Raw genomic sequence first — 6,696 nt, forward strand, 5'->3', positions numbered from 1 at the left:
TTGTTTCTGAGGCCCAGGGAGATTCCTGGCTTTTGATTCCCTAAAGTAGTAATGATGATACTTCACATTTACATCATGCTTCAAGTACTTTAAATAACTTATTTAAGTCTCATAATAATCCTGTGAGGAAGATAGTGCTATCATTTCCATTTTACAGATGAAAAAACTGAGGCAGAGGGAGGCCGAGTAACTTGCTCAAGGTCACAGAGTCAGGACTTTTACCCATGGAGTTAGATTTCATTCTCTTCACATTATACCTCCAATCTTTGTAGCAATTATCTAAATCACCCTTGCCTAAGCCAGTTCAAGAAACCTACCACTACCCCTAGGCAAGAGAAAGGGTCCTAATAGATGAAATTACTTTTCATGTGCCCAACTTTAGAAGTTTAATTCTCTCTGGCTCTTTCTCCTTTGTTGCCTCCTTTCTTCTCCTTTTCACTTGCTCTTCCTTTCTTGTTTTCTTCATTTCTTCTCCCTAGCTCACTGTCTCCCTTTTTGAAATATGTCAGTCATTCTCCCTATTTTCTTGATTATTCTTAACAACATGCAATGGTATTGTCATTTTTCCATATTAAAAACTGCTCTCGACTCCATTTCCCCCTTCAGTTTCAACCCCATTTCTATGCTCCTCTGTACAACCAAATTCTTTAAAAGGGTTATGCATATTCAGTTTCCAATTCTTCTGCTTTTATACTTTCCTAAACCTACTTGTTAGGCGTGTGCCCTCCACCACTCTACTGAAACTGCAAGTTTACAAGTGACCTCCACATTGCTAAATCCAGAGGTCATTTCTCAGTTCTTACATTAATTGCCCTTTCAGCAGCATTTGACTCCTTCACTCCATCCTTGCTCACTTCCTTACTTGACTTCTAGGATGTTACACTCTTGTGGTCCTTTTCAGTGTCACGTGTTGGTTTTTCTCATATCCCTGGCCTTTTAATCTTGGCATTCCCTGGCCTCAGTCCTTGGACCTTGGTCATCTCCTTGGTAATCTCATTTAGCTTCATGACTTTAAATACCATCTGAAGCTGATGATTTCCAACTGTATATTTGCAACTTTGACCTCTTTTCTAACCTTCGGATTCCTTTATCCAGTTGTCTACTTGGCATTTCCACCTGAAAGAGACTCAGCATCTCAAACTTAACATCTCCAAATCTGATCTTTCTTCTCAACTCTGCTCCTTCTGTAGTCTTCCCCATCTTAATAAGTTCCACTAGTTTGCGCCAAGAAGCTTCATTCTTCATTCCGCTCTTTCTCTTACAGCCTGTATTCAATTAATTCACATGTTCAAAATACATCTAGAATCATACCATTTCTTATAACTTCCAATGCTACAACCGTGGTCCAAAGTCACCTTTATTTCTTATCTAGATTATTGCAGTGACCTCCAACGGGTCTCCCTATTTCCTCCCTTACCGTTTACAGTTTACTTTCCACTCAGCACCCAGAGCGATCCTTTGAAAATGCTTACCTTTAAAAAATCTTTACTCAAATGATGTTTTCTCAGGTGTTCAAATATCACCCTATTTAAAATTCAACATGGCCCACCAATATTCTCTATCCTATTTCCCTTTTTTATCTTTTTCCTTAGCACTTAGTACCTTCTCATATATTATATAATTTATTTACTTTGTTTATTGTTAGTCTACTTGTGCTATGGATTGAATTGTGTCCCCTGCCATTTATATGTTGAAGCCGTAACCCCAAAGTGATGGTATTTGGAGATGGGGCCTTCGAAAGGTAAATAGGGGGAGATGAGGTCATAAGGATGGGCCCTCATGATGGGATTAGTGCTCTTATAAGAAGAGATATTAGAGAGCTTTCTCTTTCTCTCCCCCAGCTTCTCTCTTTCTCTTTCTCTCCCATGTAAAGACAGTGAAAAAGTGGCCATCTGCAAACCAGGAAGAGAGCCCTCACCAGGAAACCAAATCAGTCAGCAATTTGATCTTGGAATGTTCAGCCTCCAGAACTGAGAAATAAATTTCTGTTGTTTGAACTACCTAGTCTATGATATTTTGTTACGACTGCCCAAGCCAATGAAAACACACTCCCCTACTCCATCCCTAGAGCATAAGTTCAAGGACAAGAAGTTCTGTCTGATTGCTTACTGTTGTATCATCAATGTCTAGAATAGTTGTCTAGCATGTAGTGGGTGCTCCATAAATATTTGCTAAGTAAATGCATGAATGAATGAATCAGATATGGTCCTTGCAGAGAGGATGACATGTACATGAGCATACTATGAAGTAGACAGTGGTTAAGTCATATGATGAAGGTACAGATAAAGGGTTCTGAGAGCTCGAAGAAAGGGAGAGGTCATTCAGAGATGGAGAAGGAGTGAGGGGATTCCAGGAGGGCTTAATGGAGAAGGTAGCATTTGAGTTAGACCTTGAATGAAGGGTAGGTTTCAGACTTGTGGATGTATGGGGAGGCACAGGGAGTTCAGTCTGGCTGAAGTAGTGTATTTGAAGAGTAGTACACGTGGAAAATACAGTTAAAATGAAGTATGGAGCAAAATCATAAAAGGCCCTGAATGCCAGGGTAAGGAGATTTGTCTTTAGGTGTGGTATGAAGTGGAGCAGATATGAAGGTTATAGAATTGGCAGTAAAACTTTGAGTCATCAATCAATGATAGTGTCTGATTTAACTTTTTGTTCTTTCCTCAATTAATTGTCTCTTACTTAACTCCAAGTTCTTCAGAAGCTTGATGATATGGTTCCTAACCATAATAGACAAGAAGCAAACAAGAAGAAGAAAGAGGAGAGATTGGATATGAAAACAGATATACTTCCAGGGAGAAAGGGAAAATTGCTTAATGGCTTCTTGGCTTGAAGGATGAAGATGGAACCCTCAACTTCAGGCTTAATACCTCTGTGACTGTGCAATCTAATAACTAAAGTTCTCAGTGGCAGCATGGATCCATAATGCAGAGGAGAGGTCAGGACAAGTCCGGAACCTTTTAACATCATGGGAAAGGATGTAAAGTATCTCAGAAATGTTTAAAATATTGTTTTTAATTTAAAATGATTTTTAAAAGGTTAGTACTGGAAGGGGCAAGTTTCAATTATCTGGTAAGCGCACTTATATTAAATACTATAAACAAGGCATGATTGTAATACTGGTTTTACCAAGTGCTGCATGCACTGCTGTGTGTGTGTGTGTGTGTGTGAAAGAGAGAGAGAGAGAGGAAGAGAGAGAGAAGGCTGTATTAAGTGAAAAACATTGAATTCAGCATTCTAGGTTTTTCTCTCCTGAACTGGTTCAAATGGGTAGAATATGTTTCATTAGTGTATTAAAACTCATCCACACCCTTGATTCTTTGAGTTCCTCTTCACACTCCTCAAGAATAGTGTCTCAGATTTATCTATACATCCCCTATTATCTGGCAGAATGTCTTAAGACAGATTAAGCACTTGAACCACATATGAATCGAAATATTGAATTTCATGTCTTGAGGCCCAGCCACATGAAACAGACTGTTTTACTGGTGTGGGCACAAAACTTATTTTCTTAAAAGGGGATAAGATAATGCCTTATGTTTTCTTTCTTTCTTTCTTTTTTTTTTTTTTTTTTTAACTCTGCTTGGAATTTCTTGCCTTTTTATGATACCAACCGCTCATTGGGCAGATGTCTTCAGGGACGTCAACAACGCCCAGTTCCCTTTCCTGTGCTAGAACTGATGGTTTGGAGCCTAACATCTTGTGAGTAGTGGCTCATTTTTTCCTAAATGCAGTACTTTATACTTGCTCACATTGAAGCTCATCTGTCACTCCTTCACATGGAAATGCAAACTTGAAGGCATCTTCTGTCATTTATGCATTGACTTAGAATTTCAAAATGTGCAAAGAATTAGTATCTCAATCATTTATAAATCTTATTGTTTAAAATATATTTTATTTAATAAGTGATTCTTTAGAGCTTACCGTGTGGTGGACATTATTCTAAGTAATTTATAGATATTAACGCATTTAATGAAGCTACTCCTGGTCCCGATTTGGGAACTCTCACTTTACCTTTCATCAGTCTTCCTGCTATTGGTGCTTCTTTACATAGTGACTTCAGGTAGAATTTAGTGAGTGTGTGAATTTGGATGGAAAAGTTAAATTCATATTTTTACTAACCTCTAACTGAAATTTGGCATTTTCTTTCCTTATAAATGTAGGCTACAAAATACAGAGATGTTAGCGGTAACTGCGTCTTTTTCATCAGTATCATAGATATTATCATATCACATGATATTGCGGATTTCTTGGGTTGTTTATGCTCATCACTATTTCAAAACTGAAGTGGTTATTAGACTTGTTGCTGTTTCATATTGCTATTTCAGGTGTTAAAGGAGCATATACATTACTATATCACAAACATGTTTTAAAAATATTTTGAGAAGTGTACTATTACAATATCCAGATGGTCCCCAACTTACAATGGTTTGACTTACATTTTTCAACTGTATAATGGTGTGAATGCAATGTATGTTCAGTAAAAATTGTATTTTGAGTACTCATACAGGTTTCTGTTTGGTACTGTTTTTCTGTTTCAGTACAGAAAGAGATTCCATTTTTCACTTTTCAGTATGGTATTCAACACATTACATGAGATATTTGACACTTTATTATAAAATAGGCTTTGTGTTAGATAAACATCATAGGCTAAGCTATGATGTTTGGCAGGTTAGGTGTATTAAATGCATTTTTGACTTACGACATTTTCAACTTATGATAGTTTTATTGGCATGTAACCACGTAGTAAGTCAAGGAGCATCTGTAGTTGGTTTCCTTTGTATTTTATTTCATTCATTTAAAAAACGTTATTCTGATAAGGACTTCATGTGCTTCACCAGACTTACAAAGGGGTTCATGGCACCAAAAAATGTTCAGAACCCCTACTTTATATTCCCTCAGCTATAATAGGCAGAGGCTGGAGCTGAAGTGGGGTAGAGATAGGGAGAACTCAGGAATCTTACATTCTCATCCCAGCTCCATCATCCACTTAGCTGTGCGACCTAGGGTATAGTTCTTCATCTTTTGAGACTTGTTTTCCTTAGCTGCAATGATGGTGAGGAAGTCATCTGCCCCTGCTAGTTCACAGTGTGTTGTGAAGATCAAATGACATAATGCTTGTGCACGGAGTTACTTTGAAAACAGCTTAAAGCACCATATAAGGTATTTATTGAGGAATAGTAACAAGTTAAAGTTTCAGAGGTCTGATGCCACAGAGGATTATTCATTTTAGGGTAGTCTCATATTCAAACAGACTTAGAGTGAATGCAGTTGGGCAGAACACTCATTAATGTGTCCTGTATACCATTTCCATCCAAGATCTGATGTCATCTCCATAGGGCTCTATAGCCTTGAATGTACATACCTGTGTGTATAATCAATTCTTTTCTTTCCTTCTGTTGCCCCAATAATTAATTACTTTAGTATGCCTTTGAGGTCATCCTCCCAGATAGAAAATGTAAGCAAGCTTAGAACTTCAAAGCTTACTGTCAAACTAAAAAACTGGGATGATGCTATGAATCTTGGGAAATGGTAGAGGAGATAAGACCTCCTTGGCCTTCTTGTTAATGGGATGTGGTCTATCTCATGATGGGAGTGGGTAGAATTGGAAGGATACTGAGACCGTATCAGAAGACAGTAGAAGGAAATTTCCTCACTGTGTTTGGCTTAGGCCAAGCACTACCTAACTCTAATGGAGCATTGTTCAGTAAAATCTCCTGAATTTCTCTGAGCCAGCAGGTCTCCTTCTTTTAAGTTATTGTGTGGCCTTATGGGATCCCCATTACTATAAAGGTAGCTCTGGTGTCATTAAAGCATTGTTGATATGACTATTGGCTGGATAATGATTATAGCTATTTATTGAGCACTTACTTTGCCAGGCATAGTACTGGGCACTTTACATTGATCAACACCTCATAAATGAAACTTTGAGGGAAATATATGATTTTCACTTTACAGATTTAAAAAAGGCTCAGAGAAGTGACAGTGTTATAAAGTGACCTGGGGCACCATGACTGTGTCATTTAGCAGGCTCCCCTACCAGAATATAAGCTCTTGAGGGAAGGGGACATGTTGTGTTCACCTTTGAATTTCCAGGACTAAGACTTGAACATATCAGGCACTCTATAATGGCACATGAATGAACAATATGGGGTTTATAATAATATTACCAATTAAGTTGATATGAAGATTAAATAAAATATTGGTGCAGTGGAAAGTTTTAAGCTTGTGATTGGAGAGACCAAGATTCAAATTTCATTTCTGCCTCTTAAAAACTTAAGCAAGTAGCCGGGCGTGGTGGCTCATGCCTGTAATCCCAGCACTTTGGGAGGCCGAGGTGGGTGGATCACGAGGTCAGGAGATCGAGACCATCCTGGCTAACACGGTCAAACCCTGTCTCTACTAAAAATGCAAAAAAAAAAAAAAAAAAAAAATTAGCAGGGCGTGGTGGTGGGCACCTGTAGTCTCAGCTACTCGGGAGGCTGAGGCAGTAGAATGGCATGAATCCAGGAGGCGGAGCTTGCAGTGAGCCTAGATCACACCACTGCACTCCAGCCTGGGTGACAGAGTGAGACTCCGTCTGGAAAAAAAAAAAAAAAATTAAGCAAGCTACTGTACATCTCCAAGTCTCAGCTGAAATGGAGGCTAATAAATTTACTTTTCACATTGTAGTAAACATAAAATATATATACATGT

The sequence above is a fragment of the Macaca thibetana genome, chromosome X (assembly GCF_024542745.1).
Source record: "Macaca thibetana thibetana isolate TM-01 chromosome X, ASM2454274v1, whole genome shotgun sequence".
In the NCBI taxonomy this organism is placed as follows: Eukaryota; Metazoa; Chordata; class Mammalia; order Primates; family Cercopithecidae; genus Macaca; species Macaca thibetana.